This window comes from Mastigoproctus giganteus, chromosome 2 (genome assembly GCF_048544385.1).
Source record: "Mastigoproctus giganteus isolate SK-2022 chromosome 2, ASM4854438v1, whole genome shotgun sequence".
NCBI lineage: Eukaryota > Metazoa > Arthropoda > Arachnida > Uropygi > Thelyphonidae > Mastigoproctus > Mastigoproctus giganteus.
Genome location: NC_143576.1, coordinates 191209545 through 191232046, shown reverse-complemented (window position 1 = coordinate 191232046; position 22502 = coordinate 191209545).

Sequence of the window (22502 nt, the reverse complement as noted above, 5' to 3'; positions counted from 1 at the left end):
ACTAAGTTGTCTTTACTCCACTGAAGAATTATCTGAAGATCGGCATTTAAGGAATTGGTAGCAGATTTTCGAGAAGTTGAAGCTGATTGAGCAGGGCAAGGTTTCTCAAAATGGAAAGTTGAATGCAATGTGCTATCATCGGCAAAACTATGGATAGGATTTCCAGTCAATTGAAGAAGGTCATTAATATACAAGAGGAAAAGAGTGGGGGATAGAACTGAACCTTGGGGGACACCGGCATCAGAGGAGAAGTTAGAAGACAGGGAGCCATCTACCATCACCTTCAGTGAGCGATCAGAAAGAAAACTGGATAACCAATTACAAAAAACAGTTGGCAAACCATAAGATGGAAGCTTGTTTAGAAGACCTTTATGCCAAACACGATCGAAAGCCTTTGAGATGTCAAGAGCAACTACTTGTGTTTCATCGAACCTTTCCATTGAATTAGTCCATAAATGGGTAACATAAGCCAGAATATCACCAGTGGATCGACATTGACGGAATCCATACTAGCGATCGTTGATCAGACGGAAGGTTTCTAGGTAGTTTAAGAGTTGGCGGTTAATTGATTTCTCCATTACTTTAGAAAGAGTAGAAGTAATTGCAATGGGACGATATCTGGATGGAAGGGATTTGTCACCCTTTTTAGGAACTGGCTGCATATTAGAAAATTTCCAGGCAGAAGGAAAAACATCTTTGGAATAAGAAAGTGAAAAAAGGTGGCAAAGAATATGAGTAAGTTCAGGAGCACAGGTTTTGAGAACAAGTGGAGAAATACCATCAGGACCTGGAGCTTTCTTCGCATCAAGATTCGTCAAAATCCTTCTGACATCCTTTTGAGAGAAGACCACAGGAGGTATTGAATGGAGCGTGTTGGGAATGGTGGGAGGTGTTTTGCCATGATCATTAATACATGAGTTGGAGGAAAAATGGGATGCTAGCAGGTCAGCTTTATCCTTAGCTGAAGCTACAACAGAACCGTTTGGTTTGGACAGAGGTGGGAGCAGAGATGGGAAAAAGTTGCAGCCAATAGCTTTGGTAAGAGACCAGAATGCTCAGTTACCATTAGGGCAAGAAGCAAGTTTTCTACTCTTAGCTTGCTCAAACTCTAGTTTGGACTGATTAATAACTACTTTACAATTGTTGCGAGCTTTGGTGTAGGCAAAAAATGAAACTGAAAAATTAGAAACAAGCCAATTACGATATGCAACATTCTTCTCTTGAACAGCCGGAACACATTTATGGGAAAACCAAGGTTTAGATAAAGGATGCGATTTTAAAGTGGAGTGTGAGATAAAGGATTCCATTCCTGCAAGAATAATTTCTTTGACACGATCTGAGCAAACGTTGACATCAGAAGTTTTGAAACAGCAATCCGACCAAGGAAAAGTCTCGCAGGTCATCCCATTGTGCATTCATGTAATTCCAAACAACACTAGGTTGGGAACAGCCACGAGATAAAGGCTCCATTGGAGAAGAGACAATCACCAAGTTGTGATCTGAAGTCCCTAAAGGACCTCTCACTTCGACCTTGTACTTAGAAGGGTTGTTTGTGAGAAAACGATCAAGCGTGTTGGCTGTATGATCAGGATTGTCCTGTATTCTTGTAGATAAATGAACAATCTGTGCTAGGTCATTAGTAATTGCAAAAGCCTCAGCATCTCGACCTGCTGGGTCGGTGTGACTGGAAAACGGAAGCCAGTGGGAGTTGTGAACATTGAAATCACCAAGAAAAATTACCTCATTGTTAGTAAAGTTGGACTGGAGAAAGCCAAATTGCAAAGAGAGGAATTCAAAGAGCTCGAAGTGATTATTTGAGATGGGAGAACGCTAGAGACAACAGACGAATTTGACACAATGAGGTAGAGAGATTTTAAGCCACAGAAAGTCAAAGAGAGAAGATTCCAAATTGCCAAGTATCTGACAGGGAATATCAGAACGGATATATGCACAAGGACCACCTTTGAGGTGAAAGGAATCATACAGCGAACAATTTGGGCATCTGAGATGAGCAGTTGTTGAATCAACCGATAACTGAGATTCTGTCACATAAAGTACATGGGGTTTGGCAGACTGCAAGTGGAAATGAACATCGTTAGAATTGAGAGAGATTAGAATTGAGACCACGTATATTTGTGAAATTAATTAGGAGGTGTTTGGGAGGTGTAGATCTTTTCGCAGATAAGCTTTCTCTATTAGTTTGACAATTCATGGTGTATTCAATAGTAAGAAAAAGTGGGTGGGACATGCTGTATGAAGTAATGAAATTTTTGGATAGGGCGTACACATGGTAAGAATATATCCAGATCTTTGACATAACGTGGCCTCGACAATGCTCCCCGCATACACACTACTCGAACTCCCTCCAGTCACTATCTGGCAGAGTAGCGGTAGCAAGATTATACATTATGTGATCCGGAATCCTCCTAGAGGGTTACCAATATGTTCGGTCCGGTGTACTAACTAGCAGCCGGCCTGCGAACACCGTTTTAGAGCTGTACCCTCGAAATGTAAGAATATTGGATCTTGCCACGATGTTCATCATAACCTCAGAAGTCATCAATCATACTGCATAATGGAAGAGATAGGGAAGGCTTGACCGGAACTTAACTCTAGAGTCTAAACATGGGCTCCACGACTGCAAGCCTCCAATAAGCAAAGTGGTGGAATTGCACCGGTTGATGAGGGTCATCTACCACTTAGTACTGCCTGGTAACATAAAGGGGGCGGCATTCCTCCATGTGGTGTGAGCGCCACACCTCGACCCCTGCTTACGTTGATTCACACCTGAGTGGTCACTCACCATGTACTTGTGCATGGAGGTTATACCCAGAATTACTTACAGTCTCACCATCGTGAAGGTGCAAGCACAGGATTTGGCTGTCACAGACTGTCCGGACGTCGCAGAAATTGAGTCCCCTTGACTTGAGTGTCACCCGAATATCAGTTCCGTCAGCGTTTCATACTCCCAGGTAGCAAGTACAGCTTGTCTGGAATAACTGAGAGAATGTCTGTGACAACCTCAAATGTACCAACTCTTAAGTGGACTTGTACGTGATATACTTGATGTTCTTGTATCGTACATTGCTTAAATACATATACTGAAACAGGAAAATATAGATACAAAAATTGGTAAATGCCTAAAATTTGAAGAATTAGACTCAACATTCGTCTTCTGCTGAACCAGAGGCTAGTGAGGAAGATTTTCAACCTTTATCAGTACCTATTTCAAACCAGTCAGAAAGTCACCTGACTAGTCATCCAGTAAGTTCGTCACAGCGTTGAAGTCAAAGCACGAAAATCTTAAAGTAACTTTGGCCAGAACTGATCAGATTACAGGTGAAGAGGGTTTGAAACCACTTCTTCACCGTGCAAGGTCCTATGTTCGGATACGTGCGATAAGGCCACTGAAGATGAAAATTTTACACCAAATGTAGATAAAACAACTGTAAATACTGAACAAAGTAATCAAGATGGATCTGATTCACTCATGAAAGAAAACGTGGGCAGGGATGAGGATGTAAATACTAAAGATAAATCAAATAATGTCACCTCTGCACTGTCATGAAGAATTGCAGGCAGCCACACGGAAAACCTTTTCGATGGAGCTACAGTGCATGTAGCTCTGACAAAAGTCAAAAAGATCCTAAGTGAATTCATGGCAGCAGAATCGAATAGGGTGACAAAGAGAGCCTTAAATAATATACGAGGGGTATCAAAAAGTGTTTACCCTTACCTATAAATAATAGCCCTAGAAAGGTGAAACTTCACAGGAACTTTTATCCTTTTCTATGTACTCTCCATGTATAGTAACACATTTCTCCCATCTGTCGATCAGTTGTTTAATCATAGAAGTTTGCACTTTTTTGTCGGAAACCATGGTTCCACTTCATTGCTGACTTGTTGAGACGAATAAAGCGGTGTCCACGCAATGGTTTTCTCATTTCTCGAAACAAGAAGTCTGACGGTGCCAGGTCATGGAATAGAGTGGATTCACCCTAAAAAAGTTCTCAACATCTGCATTACACAAATACAACAGTTGGCGAGAACATTGCATTCGATATTGCTTCTGCAAAGACGTCAGCAATCTTGGAACTCATCGTGCGGAGACCTTAGACATGTGCAGATGGTCATGTAAAATGGTCTGCGCGGGTAGCACAGTGGTATCGTCACCGTCTACCTCACATCGGGTGGAAAAGGTCCGGGTTCGAATCCTGTCGATGACGCGAGGAACTTTAATGAGCTTTTTCACTCCGTGACTGAGTCAGTCGGTCTCAGGCATAGATAGCAAGCTTTTTCCCCCAGAACTGGGTTTTTTTCGTCTAGCAAACAAACAAATCGACCAGAGAAAACATGCAATTTACAGACAAAATAACAAAATAAATATATGGGTAGATGTAGTCATTCACGGTGGACCCTAATATCATAATTTAGTTGTTTTTTTTTTGGTCATATAAAATGCTGTGGGCAAACCTCCATTTTCGATGACTGAATTATTACACGTCTGTCACTCTGCACCAGCTGCTCAACCTTTGCAACCATCTCACTGTCTGTGGATGTTGATGGCCTTCTCTTGGCTTGCCAAAGACACTTGTACAACCGCAGTGAAACTCCTGTTTCCACTCTTTTACAGTGTCATAGGACGGGCAATTCTGCCCATACATAGCTTTCATATTATCGTTAATTTCCTGAGCTCTCTTGCCCTGCAAATGCAGACTGGACAACGATATTCACAAGAATTTCGAAATTTTCGTCAAAATTGTTCTAAAATTGGTTATGTTCTTGGAATGACTTTCGCAAAGTTTTCTTTTTATCTAATTTCAACAAACTAGATCACCTTTCCCATAAAAATTTACGTAAGTGAATGGTGTCTAATCTGTCATCAGAATATTCTGTAGATGCTGTATCCACTCTTATCATAGTCTAGCTGATCTAGCTAAGCCTTAAATTTTGTCTCACTGTCGACCTTAACCACACAGGAAAGTAGTTTAATCTAGTGGTCGACAACACATTATCCAGGTGTAAATATTCTGGCGTCCACTCTACTATTTCCTCCCAATAGCTTGTTTTACGCTCCTGATTTTTTATATTTTTTAATGTGAAACATGCATTGTCATTCATTTTGCAATGGACGCGCCTCTGCTGTTCATACTGGATGAATCTTTGGCCCCTTTCAATAAGCTCAACGTCTTTCTTTAGATGCAGTTGCTGCACGGAAATGCAATGTTCCTGTTCCAAATGCAGTCTTCTCGATCACTTGTGCTTGTATTATGGGACAACACAATTCCAAAGAGAGAGCGATGGAAGCACTTGACTCGGGACCAAGATTTGAAGGGGCGCAACAGTTAAGGAATTCAATAGTGTAACTCATATGATATACTGTATATTCTGAAGATGTAAAAGTACAATAACTTATTGATAATATGCCGTGTACCTTCCTGGTTACATTCTCAGGCTACATGATAATCTTCATATCTGATTACATCCAAGTCCCCCACTCTCTCTCTCTCTCTCTCCTCGTTCACACTTCTACCCCATCCCCACCCTTCTTACAGTGCACAGTATTCTCAGGTTGTTACATCTCTCTATACATTAAAAAAAGTTTTCCTTAGTGATTCGAGCCAATGGGAGAAGACGGCGAGACAATTACGTCCTTATTCCAGCCATAACTGCCCCCATAACGTTCACAAACCATATGCATGTGGTTCACTGTCTAATACATGACCATGCCCGGAATCATTGTATGCCGGGCATGGTCATGTATTAGACAGTGAACTACATTTGATGTTCTATGATGTACCCGATATAGTTTGTATATTTGTAAATAGTTTAGTATTTTGTAAATATGTATTTTAAATATTTGTATAGTTTATAAATATTTTAGTCCTGCTCTTTCGGATGCAAAAATATTGCTCATGCATTGCATAGGTCATTTTCTCATTAGATGTCGATCAATGCGTTTCAAATGGGTCTGGAATCCGTGAGATTTAATTTGCTAATTATACACACTAACGTAGGAATTAACACGATGACGCGACCAAGATTGGCAGTTACAGATTCCCAAAGAAAACGACGCCCTCATAAATCTTCACGGAAATATAAAGAGAAACATGCAGAAAGGTTACAAACTAATCATAGAATACGTTCAAAGATGAAGCAGCAAGTGGAAAATCAACGCTACAGGAAGCGGGTAGCTAATATGAACGAAAAACAGGCCGAAATTGGCGAACCGTCAAACGGCTCAGACTTAACATAAGAGCTTCAGAAGGTCCTGATAATGAAGAAACCACTGAAGTATTATACTATGATTTCGGTGATAATGTAGTTGAATACCGTTGATAACGTTACGGCGGATAATCTTTTCATGGCGAACTCGGAAGAGCTGCACATTCTTGTTGTCACAGAGGGGGAGGTATGTTTGCTGACTCAAATTCTGTTGTTTGAAAACACGGAAAAAGGGAGACACTTCCGAGAAAACGTTCGGGTCTATAACAATCTTTACGCCTCCGCGTCTTTTAATGCCGAAAACACGGACTTTCGAGGTGGCGGAGGCCCCTTATACTATGCGAATACGAGGAGGTGCCATGGTGAAAGGTACGAGTTTAATGTCCGTTAGAAACGTTCCGCAATTCGGCCAAATCTACATTTATGATGACGGAGAAGCGCTGATGGAAAACGAGCTAAAACAGTGAAAAGGACTGATGTTGACTCGTTATTGGCCTAATGACTCTGATGAGTATAATAAACAACTGTACAGAGCAATTTGGTGGGCTCGTAAATCAGAGTGTCTTATAACGGGGGATTTTAATTTTCCAGATACTGACTGGAATTTGTAGGTTGGTCACTTACACACTAGCAAGGCCTTCGCGGATTTATTGGATGATTGTTTTCTACAGCAGCATGTTTAGGAGGCAACTAGAGGGAGTAATACTCTTGATCTGATTTTAAGTAGTGATTCTTTATGCATTAAGAATCTGCAAATAAAGGTTGTTGTTTGTTATTTGTTATTTGTTTTTTTAGGAGCATTAGCAACTAAGGCCATATTGCTCCGGGAATATGCGGTGGTCATTCCCTGACCTTTCCGCATCCTCCGTATTTGGTGGTGACGGGATCGAACCCCGGTCTAATCAAGAAGCGTGTATTACGCACACCAACATCATCAGTTGATCCCACTGTGTGGGAAGCATTCAAAGATTTAATCTTGGAAGCTACTAGGCTTTTCATACCAATTAAGAAATATTGTTCAAGATTAGGCCTAAATGAACGTCACATGAACTAATGAGATTCGTGGCAGAGAAGACAAATGCATGGGATACATATAAAATAACAGGTGACACGGAAGCCTGTGATGGATATAAGCTGGTCTGTAACCAAGTCACAAAGGAAGTTAGGCAGGCGAAGGCAGATTACGAGAAATCTTTGTCAAAGGATGCAAAGAAAAACAGAAAACAGTTCTTTACTTACGTAAACTCTAGAAGGAAGGGAATGAATCAGATTGGTCCACTTGACATCGGTGGTTCAACTGTTGATGATCCTGCTCATGTAGCTAACAAACTGAATGAGTATTTTGCATCTAATCCACACATTTGGAGTATTTTGCATCTAATTCACACATAAGAGAGTGAAATGCCAGAGGTGAATTAAACTCTGGCAGTGAGCTAGATGATTTTGTAATAACTGAGGGCAAAGTGGAGGAGAAATTGTTGAAGATAAACATAAGAAAGGCACCTGGGGTTGGTGGGATCTATCCAGTTATATTAAAGGAGGCAGCAAAGGAAGTAAGCAAACCCTTATCCATAATTATGAGAGCTTCCTTGGACTCAGGGGAGGTACCCATGCCTGGAGATGTGCACATGTGACCCCAATTCACAAAGGTGAATACAATGATGTAGTCACAAAGGAACTGGATGCAAAGAATCATTTATTGGAGTAGTGTGGTGTTGGAGGCATATTGCTGCTATGGATAAAGGGATGGTTGAGTGGGAAAAGACAGAGATGGTAATCAATGGATACTGCTCTTCGTGGACAAATATTATTTGGGGAGTACCCCCAGGGTTCAGTGTTAGGTCCAATGTTGTTTTCTGATTGTATTGATGATATTGATGATGGTATATATCAAGCTTAATGTCTAATTTTGCAGACGATACGAAGGTCGGCAGGATTGTTAATGACACTAATGACAGTACGCTGCTGCAACAGGATCTAGAAAAGTTGAGCAGATGGGCTAAGAGGTTACAATTGAAGTTTAACATAGACAAATATAAAGTACTGTATATGGGAAGCAGTAACTCCCAGAGTAACGTATCAATTGTGTGGTACTATACTGACAGTGGTAGAGAATGAAAAGGACCTGGGGGTAATTGTGTAATTTTGCAGGCAGATATAAACTTTTCTGAGCAGTGCAGGCGGTCTACAAGTGTAGCTCATGGTGTCTTGTCAATGATATACAGGAATTTAAGTATATCATTGATGCACATGGGGATGGATTACTAAGGTAATCCATCCCCATGTGCATCATGTGGATTACTAAGGTAATCTTTCCCCATGTGCATCTGTTACAAGGTGACATTGACCCCCAGTTCGTGTTTATGGATTATAACGCTAAATCCCATCGCACTGCAGCTCTTGATATGCTTTTGGAAAGTGTATATAATGTATAGTGTGTTTAGGGTCTAACGGAACCAGGGGGTTCCCCCATCTCCGCGTAGTATACATTGTGGTGTGATACAGAACACTGTAGAGGCCAGAGGTTTAAAAGTGTATGGATATTGTGGTGTGTAATGTTTTGTACCGTTGTTCATCTGGTCTTTCTGCCGTTGGGTCTCTAAAGAGACCCACCGTTGCTCACGCTATACCTCATGGAAGCAGACCAGGTACACTAGTATTTTAGAGATTTACTATTTACTCTGGCAAGTCTTGCCACCTAATTTCCTGAGATTTCAGTGGCCAGGACCTAAAAAAAAAAAAAAAAAAAAAAAAGATGGGGGGGGGGTTGAAACGCTAGAAATTGGGTCAGGCCGAAAGAGATATGTTATGCGGGGTAGAGTTAAAAAATATATATATTTTTTGAGTGTGGGGGCTTATGTAGATTTGACAAGGGTCAAACGCTAGTCGCTAGATAGCTAGAGAGAGAGAGAAGGGAGACTGAATACAGGGTGTGGCAGGGGGGGAGGGTACAGAGTAACCATCCTCCTGCCAAGGGAAGGGATGGAAAGTGGACCGAGTGAGGGTACCCGGTTCAGGTCGCCTAATGACGTTTCCGCAGCAAACTGCACAATGTCTTTGTCTAGTCTTCCTATGCCATTCCTGGGACATGTTGTCCCGTCCGTGTGAGTGGTCAAGTCCAGATAATGACTCCAGTTTAAGCCAGTGGTCAGATCCAGGTTAAGTTAATGATTAGTTGTTTTTCAGATTGTAGCTGTTAGGTTTTTGTTTGGTTGACGCATCTAAGGATCTTTATTCTGGATGACGAGTGGTTGGTTTGTAGGAAAATTCCTGCTAAGGTTGTGGGTATGTCCTTCTTCTAGTAAAAAGATCCTGCGCACACTGCGTTAAGGCTTTATAATTGTCTTCGCTCTTCAAGAGATATTGTTCTTGGTTTATTGGCGAGAAACGTATACTGGTTATTAAGAGGCAGCGGAGTTCTTCGTATAGTTGGCAGTGGTGCATGAGGTGCTCCCACGTCTCTGGCTGCCCACAGTGGCAGTCTGTGCGGGTAGCACAGTGGTATCGTCACCGTCCTCCCCACACCGGGTGGAAAAGGCCTGGGTTCGAATCCCGTCGATGACGTGAGGAACTTTAATGGGCGTTTTTCACTCCGTGGCTGAGTTAGTCGGTCTCAGGCGTAGATATAGCAAGGTTTTTCTCCCCAGTAACTGGGGTTTTTTCGTCCAGCAAAACAGGCAAATTGATCATAGAACATACACAATTTACAGACACAAATACGGGTTAATGTATTTAATTACGGGTAATCCTAAAAAAAAAAAAAAAAAAAAAATAATAATAATATGTCCACAGTGGCAGAGAGGGTTGTCACTTAAACCGAAACTGGAGGGTTTTGCTCTTATTGCGCCGTGTCCCTGTTCGTATGGATTGGTCTGCCCGTTGTTCCACCCATCTTAATCCCATTGAACACATATGGGACTTTCTGGGGAGACGCCTGGCGGCACGTCCACACCCATCAGAAAATGTTCACCAGCTGAAGATGGCGCTGACAGAGGAATGGACGATGTTACCGCAAGAACTTATCAACAACATCGTTCTAAGTATGGACAGGCGGTGCAAAGCCTGCATCGACATTAGGGGTGGCCATATCTCCTACGAGGACCACTTCTTCCCCTTTGTTCTATCTTTGACAGTGATGCATCTGTATCATGACAGCCAGTGCTATGTTGCCATTTTTGAATAAAGTCCCTCTGTAGATCTTTAGATGCATCAACCAAACAAAAACCTAACAGCTACAATCTGAAAAACAACTAATCATTAACTTAACGTGGATCTGACCACTGGCTTAAACTGGAGTCATTATCTGGACTTGACCACTCACACGTTTTGTTTCCGTTGTTGTGTCGGCGTTGTTTCCTTCATAATCTGTACCTCACGAGGTTCCTTTGGTATGCTTTTCCCATATCCAGGCCATTCCTATGAGAAGCTACAGGTGAAAACCTGACTGATCCTTAAATTTTGCACACCAGTGTACTTGCTGTATTGAAGTGAGGATGTAATTATCTAAATGAAGAAAACATCTGATGCGTAAGTTGGGCTCATCCAAGAACAAAATATGTGGAGGTAATCTCATGATGACTGCTTGCTGCATTATTATGTGCTAAACGTTCATGGACCAGACTCCTTCCAGAAGTTAAGTTTTTCGGCAATTGAAGCCTCACTGTGGCCAATGGCTGTGCAGTATCCCTTTGAGTAGTTTAATTGCGGCAACTGTTTGTATTTTTTATTTTATTTATTTATTTATATATTTTTGTAAATATTAAATTAGATTGACATACTTAATAATTGATTATCCACTGTAGAAATCCTGTGTAAATTTAAGTAATTTTCTCAGGAGTTCTGAGTAGATCTATAGTGGTTAGTCTGTTAGTAACATTTTTTTTTTAAATTTTTTTTATTTATTTATTTATTTTTGCTGGATTCCAGACATGAGCAACCCGGAAGCGGGATTGCTGGTACCCACGTGTGTTGCAGTACTTTCGGTGGGTACGGGATCTGTGCAATAAAACGCACATACAGATGGTAACAACACAACAGAACGCACTACTCATAACACCAAACACTAACACTTTTTTCAGCCTCGCTATACAGAGTTTCTGTACCAACACAGAGGACAAAGCTGGAGATGGGCATTTGCCCAGGAGCCACCCCGATACAAGAACACACACACACGCGCGTGAATGTACGCCCCCCTAAGATAAATATAAATCTGAATGTAAATAAAATTTGTGTAAATCTTGTATATAAATTATCTTGAGAATGTACATAAAATTTGTGTGTGTAAATAAATGAATGAAAACGAAATGTGATCAGGGGCGTATTCAGGGGTGGGCAGAGGGGGAATGTTCCCTCCTTAACAAACAATTTGAAATTAAAGAAAGAGAACGCAGGAGGCGTTCTACAAAAAACTCAAAAGCCTGATCGCCATTCCGCCCCCCCCCTTGAGATGATACCTGGATACGCCAATGCTTGTGATGAATACAGAACCTCTGCAAAAGCCAGAAAACTGTTGTATGTGTAGTGTTGTGTTGTGTTGTTCCTTTGGCCATTTAGCCGTTGGGCTCCAGTTGGGACTCACCGTTGTCCACACTTTGTCGTCTGTTGCATGTATAGTTTAGTGTTGGCTTTTGTTGTTATGTGCTGGCTTCTTGGCAGCAGGGCCCCTATTTGGTATTTGGTATGTTGAGGGTCTAGCGGCTCCTGGGATTTCTCCCATCTCCGCGGTATTCTCTGTATCGAGTGACAGTACCCTGTCAAGCCAGAGATTTAAAGTGTGTGGATCGTAGAGCAGAGTGTAGAGTGTAGGGTGTGTTTAGTGTAGAACGGCACCAGGGGTACCCCCCCCCATCTCCGCGTGCTATACATTGTGGGTGTGAAACAGAACACTGTCAATGCCAGAGGTTTAAAAGTATATGGATTTTGTATTTGTGTAGTGTCGTGTACCGTTGTTCATCTGGTCATTTAGCCGCTGGGCCCCTAATGGGACCCAACGTTGCCCCACTCCGCCCCGTGGAGGCAGACCAGGTACACCACTATTATAGTTATTTACTCTGGCAGGTCCTGCCGCCTAATTTCCTGAGATTTCTGTGGCAAGAACCTATAAAAAAAAAAAAAAAAAAACGCTATAGATAGGGGTCAGCCAAAACAAAGGGAGTACTAGTTGGGCGATTTGATTTTAAGTTTTTGGGTGTAGGGCTCAAGCAATTTGGAGCTGATTCAGACACTAGTTGTAAGTTAGAGAAGGGGAGGGAGACTGAAGACTGGGGGGAAAAGATAGAGATACGGGGTCCATAGGGAAGATGACCCCAAGTCAGTGGAGCAGGCTCATGCCCCAGAGTGAAAAAGAAGGGTGGCGAGGGGGGAGGACACCAGGGATGAACTTCCCCCCCGCCAAGGAGTGGAGGCAAAGGACCACGCAAGAGAGCGTGGCTAGGGAGGCCTAAAGGTAGCAGCTGAGCTGTGCTGGTATAGGTTCTGTCACTCCTGGGACGAAGGAAGGAGTGTTTTTTTTTTTCCCTTCTCCTGAGAGGACTGTCATATCCAAGAAGTTTCTTACTTTGATCTTCAATGGGTGGTGTTTGGGTGTCTAACCCGTCTAGCAGTGAAGATAGACTGCGCAAACTCTGTAAAGGCGGCATAGCGCTGCTCGTCCATTATAATCAGGTGCTCACAGTGCCGGGGATTTTCTTGCATTTTAGTGGCAAACCTTAGCCGGAACTCGGCATATTCATGGCAATCATACATCACGTGATCCCACGTTTCTTCAGCCCCGCAGTGACACAGCGGATCTTCTTCAATGCCTAGGGATGCTAGCTTCGCTTTAAAGGGCCCGTGGCCTGTAAATAGAAATGTAGTATGGAGGCCTGGTACTCACCAGGCCTCCATACATGTTTGGACTGATGAGGTTCACAGAGGGAATGAACTTTTTGGCTATCAATCCTTTGTTGGTGGTGTCCCATGTCTCTTCCCAGGTCCTGTACATAATTTCAGAGATTCTCTTCCTTTCCTGTTTGGGGTTGTTATCAAGGTTAAGAGTGATGCCTGCTGTTTCGGTGGGAATACTCTTCTTCAACCACTGATACAATCCTCTTCTTATTACCCCTAAGTGTAGGGGTATACATCCAGCTAACACTTGTAGAGCTGGGATGCATACTGTACGGCACGCCCTTGTTATGGCAAGGAGCATAGAACGCTGTATGGAGTCTTGTTTACGGCGATTTCGGTCGAGGGAGGCCCTAGTACACCATACTGAGGCTCCATAGCAAGCTACTGGCACAAATATGGCATTATAGATGAGGGCCAGAGCCCGGCGCTCAAGGCCCCAGCCTGCACGGCTTATACGGATGATTATGGCCGAGTATTTTTTTATTTTCTGTGACATATATTTCAAGTGAGGATGGAAATTTAGCTTCATATCTAAGACGATTCCTAAATACTTGATTTCTGGGTATAATTTTATGGAGGTGTTGTCAATTTTGATAACCGGTGGTCTTCGTAGTTGGAGCGTTCCCTTGAGCAATATAGATTTGGTTTTCTCTCCCGAGATCTTTAGTCGGTGAATGGCTGTCCAATCCTGGAGCATAGTTAGTGCACAATTTGCTCTCTCCTCTAAATCAGCTCTTGTGTCACCATGCACCACTAAAACCAAATCGTCAGCAAACGCAAGGGGTTGAGTCATCCCCAAGTCCATCCCAAGGAACTCGTCCAGGACGATGGACGAAAAGAAAGGCCCCAGGACCGAGCCCTGGGGACAGCCTCGGGAGACCTGGCTAGTGACAGACTTGTACCTGGTGCTTGTATAGTGTTGTCTGTTGTGCCCATTGTTCATCTGGCTTATTGGCCATCGGGCCCCTGATGGGACCCGATGTTGCCCATACCGCGCCACGTAGAGGCTAGCCAGGTGTTACCAGTAAGGAATCAGTACTCTGGCAGGTCCTGCCACTTACTTTTCTCAGATTTCAGTGGCTAGGACCTATTAAAAAAAAATAAAAAAACATTGCTTTAATCGCTGTTGGTGATTTTGTTTGGTCATAGATATTTGCCTTACGAGCGAGAAGGGATTGTACGCTGGATGAGTTTTATTTTTGGCCGAAAAGGCTCGGGCAAGCAATTTTGGTGTAGTTACAATTTTGACATGTGGGGCTGTGGGCTGTGAAGGTATGAAGGTAGACAGATTTGGGTGGGAAGAAGGAAGACTGGAGGGCAGAAAAGGAAGAAAGGGACCGATAGAGAAAGTGGCCCCCAAATTTCAGTGGGCATGCCCATGCCACACCAGAGGGAAAGTGGGTTTTGCAGGGAGAGGAGGGGACAGGGGTGTCCCCCCGCCGGGAAAAGGAGATAAAGCAGGCCCGGAAAGGTGTCGGACCTGGGTCGCCATTTGGGTAGTTGGCAGCAAGGCTGCAATCTTTGACTTTGACTCTCCGGGTGGTGGACTTAGTCTCGGCAGAGGCCAGGATGCGTCACCTGCACGTGACAGTCCAGCTACCTCTAGGTCCCAGTGTTTGGTCGCATCCAGTTAGAACTCAGTTGTCTTTCAGTTGCTGTAGGTTGTCCCCACCACTTGTGTTCAAGTCTTGTAGTCACTCAGCTGGTCATCAATGGCCAGTTATGTTCTTTTGTGTCCATCGGTGGTCGAAAGTCTGAAGTTTGTTTCAGGGCCCCTAGTGGGACTCTATGTTGCCCGTCACCACCACTGGAGTTGAGTCAGGCTGTCCACAGTACTCTGGCTGCTCTCCATCAAGGGTCGCCTGAGCTTTCTGACAGAGAACAAAAAAAACAAACAAAAAAAAAAAAAAAACATGAGCGAAGGAGATAGCTGAAGAATGGGAGTAAAAAGGGAAAGGAAGAAGAGAGGACGAGGAAAAAGGCGTCCTCCAGATTAGGTAGATAGGGAAGAAGCGAAGGATAAAGCCTACGAAATTATAAATTTTTATTACAATAATATTTAATAAAAGTATCTCAAGGGCCCAAAATATATTTTTGCCTAGGGACACCAAAAACACTAGATCCGCACCTGACCCATCGGCTGGAAAAGACTTGCGTTTTCGAGTCCCGTCGATGACGTGGGAAATTTTAATGGGCCTTTCTCACAACGTGGCTGAGTTAGTTGGTCTCAGGCGAGGGTAGCATGGTTCTTTTCTCCCCGAAACTCGGGTTTTACAGAAAATCGATCTCGGAACCCACGAAATTTACAGACGATATACACGGGACAATATGGCCTTAGTCGCTCATGCTCGTAATGCCCTACTACTAAACAACAACAACCGTGATATCACATGGACGGTTATAATGGTCGGCTCGTTATTAATTCGTTATTAGATTAGTAATTTACAGAGTAATTAATTAATTCTAATAACATATTATCATTAAATTATGTCATTCTCCTAAGAAAACGACGAATGACATACGACGTATGTCATTCTCCTAAGAAATTATGCACAGTTTTTTTTTGTTTTTTTTTGTCATGCTTTTCTTCTTCATCAACAGCTTTGCTTCCTTGTATCTTTTGACCTTTACGAATGCTAATACATACTGAAACTAAAGCCAACCGAAACTACTCATTTTTGTTATACGACCACGTCACATGAATTTCGATCCCCTCCCACATATTCTAAATTCCAGGATACGCATGGATGGTTTGAGATTAAACATGGCAATTCTGGCTTTGAGGGGAGATTAAACCTCATAAATCCCTGCAGTTTAAACTTCAAAGGAAAACAGATGAAATTTTAAAATACATAAAACTCTGCTGACCATTAATAGAGAGACATAAAATAAAGTGATAGATGTAAAACACATATAGCACTTCTAATGCAAGATAAGCTCCCTAACTTGCTGTTGAAAGAGAGCTAATGCAGCAAAACATTCTAGACATACATTCCTGAAACATTTTCTGATGACATCACCAAAATCCTGAAATATTACAAGCAGTTATCATTATATATAATCTAATGTCATTCTCGAAATTAGATTTTATTTATCTCGTATCTGGATTTATTGCAGATTAGTAGTGATACTGGAAAAACGCCTACAACTTAGTACTGACAAAAAATAATTCCACATCTCCAATAACATATAACGCTACAACTGCAAAACTGAAATATTCTAGACATATCAGAAAGTTTGGTTGTTATTGGGTTTTAGGAGCATCGGCAACTAAGGCCATGTGCTCCGTGTATATTGTCTGTAAATTGCGTGCGTTCTGAGGTCGATTTTCTGTTTGCTGTACTAAAAGCCCGAGTTTCCGGAAGAAAAAACCATGCTACTCTCGCCTGAGACCGACTACCTCAGCCACGTTGTGAAAAATGGCCCCTAAAAATTCTTCCTGTTGTTGACGGGATTCGAACTCAGGTCTTTTCCATTGGGTGTGGGGAGGACTGCGATCCTACCAACTGTGCTACCTACGAGGGCCATCAGAGATGGTAACGCCATTCTATTCCTGACATAGGATGAGCCAAACGTGTTTATGACCATTAATTTAATTTTGTTAACCTCACATAAGCGCTTATAATTTCATTTCCACCAGTACTGTTGTTTTTCTATCAAAAAATGCTCTGTTTTCACCGTTGTTATTGTGTTTCTGTCTAAAATGTCTTTTATTGCTTTGTGGATTCAGCGAATTTGTCTTTCAAAATTGAACTTCTTCGGACTGTAAATGAAGTTTAAAGAGTTTAAAGTGATTGCTGCACAGTGTTCGTTGTCTAGAATGACCGTATACGTTGGCGTACTTGTGAGCCAAGGAACGTCAAGATTTTGGACTATACGCATTAATCACCGGGACAAAAATTTAGGAGATTCGTCCCAGAAAACAATGGCTGCAATGCCATTCCGTGGTCTATTGTGAGTCGACTGTCATCTCAACAGTTCATCAGCGGGAAATCCCTGTTTATCTTCGCTACTTTATAAATAGTTCACCTTTTAACACATGCAGAAATGTAAACTCCACATTACTCGGGATGTTTAGATGACCTGGTGACACATGAGCTGTCAGTAATACGGCAGCATAGTCTGCTGATAATGGGCTGGCGTTTCCGCTCATTAGTTTCCTGTAGTTTTCTGTGTGGTGAAACCTCATTTTCTTCATCTTCAGAGCCCATCAATAACCTCAACGGAGTGGGCTTCTTACGACACTGCACTGTCACCAGCGTCGCCGCAGTAATTCATTATAGCGTTCTGACTCGTCCATCTCACTGATGCAGTAACTTGATTTTTCTCCCTCTCTCTCACTCTCTTTCTCTGTGTCTATATAGAAGTAGCAAATAAGTAACTTTAGATATGACTTCCATTGAGCATCCGACTCCTGTCTGTACACAGTTTACTTTCTGAAAGAAGACAATGCCTCAAATCGCGTTGAAGAATTGTCACCAAAATGTCCCGGGGAGGGTAGAAGATATATGGTGCCTATCACTTACATTAAACAATATAGTATAATGTATTAAAAAATGTACTTATTAATTGATGTACAGAATGTTCCACGATACCAAACTGGGTTGTTAACTAAGTGATTTTGAGTCGAAAATGTTGAATGAACACGAATCTCATTCTCAAGATTTACAGAGCTATGAATATTTAAAGTTAATGTGGTTGTTGCTGAGAGGTGGGTAAATGAGAGCAACTTTGTTAGCTGTACTAAAAATGAATGAACTGATTATATATAATCAAATTATGATTTATGAGATCAGGATTTCATTGCAAATTCTGATGTGAACAAAGATAAAGTACAACAAAGTATTAATGAGATCAAGACGAGGAAGTCATTAAGTGACTGTTCGAAAGGATTTTTCTTCTTTATGCTTTTTCCTTTATGAAAGTGTGCAAGTCAGCATCAAGGTTTATGGTACCTGCAGCGGCTGTAACGTTGCAACTAGAAAATAATATTATATTAATTGCTTTATAAAAATTTTGAGCTCGTAGTTACTGGTAGTTACATATCGTAGTTGCAAATGGATTTAAAGTTAATTTTTTTATATCAACAAAAAAAATAAAATTTCCAAAGTTCAGTTTACTCGTACAGGACTTAAAATATTTATAAATAAAACATTGTTCTGAAAAAATATTTGAAAACAGCGGAAAATCAGGGAAATAATTGTATGGGAGTAATAGAATTTTAGCACACACAATATTTTCATATGCATCTCGTCGATGGGTTTGAATTCGATCCCCGTGACGGTGTGAGTGTTTCTATATTTTATTTTTTATTCTTTGGTAAAGCACACTTGAAGTTAATGTTTGACGTATTCTCCTGTGGAAATCAGATTTATCAACCATTATAATTACAATCTTTAAAAATTACAGTATAGGTTATTGAATAATATTATCTGGACTCCGGGTTAATAAAAACCTGTTTTTACTCACCACATAAATTGACTGGTCTGGACTTCCGGATTGGATTTGTTGCAAAACTTTTGAATGAACATTTGAACTTTTCCTATATCCATGAGTGGACTTTGTTTTTGGGCAATTTCATTTAATCATCTGATTGGTCTACCTCACTGGATTAGACCAAGACTTGGAAACAGGAGCTCCTACGGACGAAGTTTTCAGAGGATTTCTTCTCATATATATCTTTTACTGTACCCTATTCCGCTCTCTCCTTTGTGCTGCCACCATTTGTTCAGTCTCCATGGTACTGGCATATATAAGTTTTGTACTTCCTCCTACAGATACAAGTCTTAATCATGCCTTTGAATAAGACACAAGAGTAACCGTGACTCGCCTCCTCGTGACATGAACGTGTACCGGAAAGCAGCTTTCCTGGTGATCGTACTTTCTGGTAGTAAAGTGGACAGAAACAGCACTTTCAACATAATACTACACTTTTCACATTTTCACCCTTTTACATAACTTTGTGTCACCACAAACAGCGGTTTTAAGTGACATTCAGGAGTCGTCCTACACAAGAAACGATACGTGTTCCGTTGAATTCAGCGGCTGCTTTGATGCTGGTTATATGGCCTGTGTAATATTGAAGCAGAACTATTATTCTTCTCAATCATCCCCTGATGGTTAATTTAATAAAAAGAGAGTTTGTTTTAATTTACTCGTATACTTAAAAACAAAATCCCTTGAATGAAATATGACTGACGCTGAACCGTGATGTTCATTCACGCTCCAGTTGGTATTAGCAATAGACGAGTAACAGACATCCGCTCTAGATGACTTTTTGCTTGTACACTAGGGATAAAGTCAGAGTAAGGATACTTAACGTCAAATTTTGAATTTCGGTGTCACATTCTCGCACCAAAAAAGTATAATCCGATGCTACCATGTTTTTCGATGCTTAACTGACATTAGGCTATCAGTAAGGTTACCAATCATACTATTCGCGTCGTGCTACGTAGACCTCATTACTTCCAGGTATAGATCGGTATTTAAATAATTAAGTTCATTTCTGTTAACATCTCAAATACCAATGCGTGCCTTTACTAGCTCTTGGAAGGTGTTAAGAAAAAGCGTCATACACGCGACTTTGAAGGAAAAAATGTAGACGAGTGGAATTAGAACGATGACACGTCTCGGAATGACAAATGGACGAATTTAGATGATATAATGAGATAACGGATTTCGTTCCAAGCTTCCCTTCCCTTCCCAGCAATCTCGAGTGTTAGTTACAGACTGTCATGTGCATCTTAGTGACATTTGGTTTCCGGTGACCTTTTACCCCTTTCGATACCCAGTTACAGAGTGTTTATGTCATAAGAGGCATTAGTAGCTGCTACCGTTGCTATTGGTTCTTTAACTCACCAGACGACAGGCGGTTGACATCGTCAGCCCATCCAGACCTCCAGCATATATATATGTATGAAGAGCTGTAATTACGCGCGTGTTTTCGTTTTTTTAATCTAAGTTAATATTTGTTTAATTCGTTCCTTATAGTTCAGACATGTCAAATCTGAATAAAACTCCGTTGTCATCCCTTCAGACAAAATGATGGAAATGCCAACTGGATACGACCATTTTTAAGCACCCGTTTCCTTTTATTCGCTGTTGTCAGTTAATGCATTTTCTCTTAGGCTGTATGATCTTATGATCTGTAGAACATTACTTAAAATTCGAAAAAAAAATAAAATATTGAGAAAAACTTTCTCGCTCAAAGCATTAAAAGATATAGCCGGCAAACAGACTGAAAACGGAACACATTTCAGTTCCATGTTCGTGATCTCGCACTTGTGGTGATCTTGTGTGCCAGTTATATTTATGATTTTGTTTATTTCTCAGATGATTTTAGGGTTATGTTTTATCCTGACCTTTCAAGGTTTCAAGTCATTTTTATGAGAGTTCTCTAGCGCAGGCAGGATTTTCTCTTTAATCCTTTCCTGTTCTTCCGATTGCTCCTTGCATGCTTTGCTATCTGTTTGCATCCTTTCTGCTGTTCGGCCATGCTGTTCTGGCTCTCAAAGGGGCCTCATATCTTCTTGGTTATGCAGCTGGTCAGGACCTTATACATCGTTGGGAGGCAGGTGATCGGCCTGCATTTCGCCGGGTTCCTTGTATCTTGGTCTTTAGCCTTTAGATATGTTCTTCCTTGAGTAAGAAACTCTACGATTGTCTCTGGGTGCTTTATCATTCGGGCGAACTGCTTTGCTAGGTGCTTGTTTGTGCAAGTGAGCTTATTTTAGCAGTAATTGTGGACGTTTTCTATTCCTGGGGTTCTCCAGTTGTGGGACTTTCTGATCGACCGTTGTACTGCTTCCTCCTAAATCTTCCACTCTCTCGTCTCTTGTACGTCCTTGGATTTGTTCCGTTCTAGCTCTATCCAGGGTGCTCAGCTGTTGTGTCTTACTTCACTACTCCATATGTTTCCCCAGAACTCCTCAATTGTCTTCTTCTCGGGTGGTTCGTTTCGGTCTTTTCCGTCTTTTCCGATATGCCTGTAGAAGGCTCTTTGGTTTTCAGGGAAGATTCGGTTATTTTTTTTTCTTTTGAGAACTCTTTGTATCAGCGTAGTCTCTTGCTGAGTGCGAGGAGGTTCTGCTTCAATGTGGCTGAGTATTCTCATATTTTTTGATTTTTGGTCTCGTGTTTGCTGTGGACGTTGTCTCTCTCTTGAGGATGCTCTTCACTTTCCAATCAATTTCTTACTCCTATTTTCCCGTTGGTACTGGGTCAATATCTTGACCTTTATTATTATTATTATTAAATCTGTTTATTGAACCAAGTTGGCTTAGCCCCTTTACAGCATTTGGTCAGTCAATAGGAAATAGATGTACAAGACAAGTTACATCGGTTAATTGTATCACATCTTCAGTTAGTTACAATTGCTATATTTGTTAGGCTGTCGGATAAATTCTTTGGATGTCAATCACATCATATTCAAGAAAATACTCGCACTTTAATTTTAATCATGTTAAAAAAATTGTTCAGGGTAGTGTAGTTCTGCAGAAACTGTCTTTGTCATATATTCCATTCTAAGGAAATTTTGGTCTCGTTGTCTTGGGTGAAACCATAATGAGTATTTAAGTGAAAGGGTCCCGAATGACAGAGTAGGAGGCACGGAGGTCCCGCTTCGCTCAGTATTTAAAATGATCGAAATACGGAGGAAAACCAAAATAAGTTTTACAGCATGGCACACCTTTGTCCATGCAGAAGTCTCAGGGAGAGAATTATTTCTTCTTTTCTAGTTATGTTTTCAGGAGAGGGGAGCGGACTCAGAGGCTGCAGTTGTATTATAACAGCAACTGAACTAGCTACAAGATTAAATGGACACAAAACTACAGGGAACATAAAAATATTGTGGAAAACAACACAGGCTACATTTGAGAAAATTTACGTTTGGAGACAGTGTGGAATAAACTGATGTGGACAATCTGGCGGAATTTAAGGGATGGCTGGATCGGTGTTTTTAGGCGGTGGGTTGAGTGCATTAGGTTGTGCAGATAAGTATATTTTACTTTATTATTATTTTGTATTTTGCTGGCGAAGTTGAAGCCTGTAGCTAGGCCGTAAGGCAAGAAGAGACAGAGACATCATTGTCTCCACTTAAAAAATACATATATATTTTGATATTTGTGTTTGTTATTTTTTAAGAGCGAATGGAAATTGTCCGCTGGCCCTACGTGGTCCACAGGCCTCCATTTTATCACTACTCTTCTGCGTAGTCTACCAGAATAACATCTTTTCCCCTCGTTTTTATGACGAGAACGTGAAGGAAGCCTCTGCTACTAAGTGTAGAAACTACTAAGTTGTGTGTTATGCGGCCTTTATGAACAGTTCCGAGGTAGCGGAGTGGTTACGTGAGAGTGCAGTAATGCACGTTTGTTTTGAGTGGATCGTGGTTT